Genomic DNA, 1446 nt, shown 5'->3' with positions numbered 1-1446 from the left:
AAAACAGAAGCAAGACAATGACAATAACAATACACAATGAATAATAAATACAAAGCGGGGGGACAGTGCATCTCGACCAGCCTCGATTCCAGTTGGGGGTGATGTAACGTGAAGTAAAGTGCAGAACGAGACAGAAATGTAAATATTTTATACTGGTGTAAACATGATATTTTAATTAGGGTGTGGTGTGAAGTGAAAAAAACAGGTAGAGTGGGACAGAAATGTAAACATTTTTCACTTGTGTAAACATGATAAGTTAATTAACAACAGATGGATAGCACTGACCATTCCAGCAGTTCTTCAAGCAATAAGTAATAATTAAAAGAATAAATAAAGAAGGTCCCATGTACAACATGGATGGTGTGTGTGTGTGTGTGTATTTAAGTGTGTACAATCCAGTCACTGGTTGTTGAAGAGTCTAAGGGCTGGTGGGAAGAAGCGGTTGCAGAGACTAGATGCAAGGCACCAAATGCTTTGATAACTTTTCCCAGATGTTAGGAGTGTAAAGAGTGTGTGTGATCACCCACTGTGCTGGTTGCTGCATCCGCAAATCAGTGATGGAGGGGAGAATACACAGACTATTTTCATAGCTATCCTCACTATCCTCTGCAGGGATGTGCAACTTGAGGCAGTGTGGTTCCCAAACCAGGCAGTGATGCAGCTGCTCAGGATGCTCTCATTGATCCTTCACAGGAAGTCCAGACCTTGCTGGGATTTCTTGTTTGTAGAGCTGGTTTTGAGGGACCAGGTGAGATCCTCTTCCAGGGCTATGACAAAGTCGTCGTCTATGGAGCAGTTTGGACAAACTGCAGGGAGTCCAGTGAAGGGGCAGAAGGATTGATGAGCCTAAGTGCAATGGGACAGTAGTCAATGAGGAAGGACACAGGAGACTTCTTTGGAATGGGGATGTTGGTAGCTGCCTTTACACGCTGGGATGACAGTTCTGCTCAGGGAGATGCTGAAGATGTCTGTTAGCTGTTCTGCGCATCCTCTAAGTTCTCTTCCAGGAATGTTGGCTGGTCCTGCAGCTTTCCAGGGGTTAACCCTGAGTAGAGTTTTACTCACGTTAGCTGCAGTAAGACACAGCAACAGGTAGTTACGAGGAGGGATGATTTTCTTTGCTGCTGCTGTACTTTCCTTTAACTGTGCATAGAAATTGTTCAGCACATCTGGAAGGGAGGCAACACTGTCACGGGCAGGTGGAGTTTACCTGTAGTTAATGTTGTCTTGGATGCCCTGACACATCGCCCTCACCCAGTAGAGTGTGCACTTCTGCAGTCATCCACAGCTTTGTGTGGTGATGGCCTTGGAAACAGTGATGTCAGCTATGCCCTTGCTGTTGTAGCTGGTGATTGATGATGTGCAGTCCTCCATGTTGGTGTTGTTGCTGTATGTTGCAGCTTTCCTCAACATTTACCAGTCAATGCACTCAAAACTCAATCCCTG

The sequence above is a fragment of the Hoplias malabaricus genome, chromosome 7 (assembly GCF_029633855.1).
Source record: "Hoplias malabaricus isolate fHopMal1 chromosome 7, fHopMal1.hap1, whole genome shotgun sequence".
In the NCBI taxonomy this organism is placed as follows: Eukaryota; Metazoa; Chordata; class Actinopteri; order Characiformes; family Erythrinidae; genus Hoplias; species Hoplias malabaricus.
Note: the sequence above shows the minus strand (reverse complement) of the source record.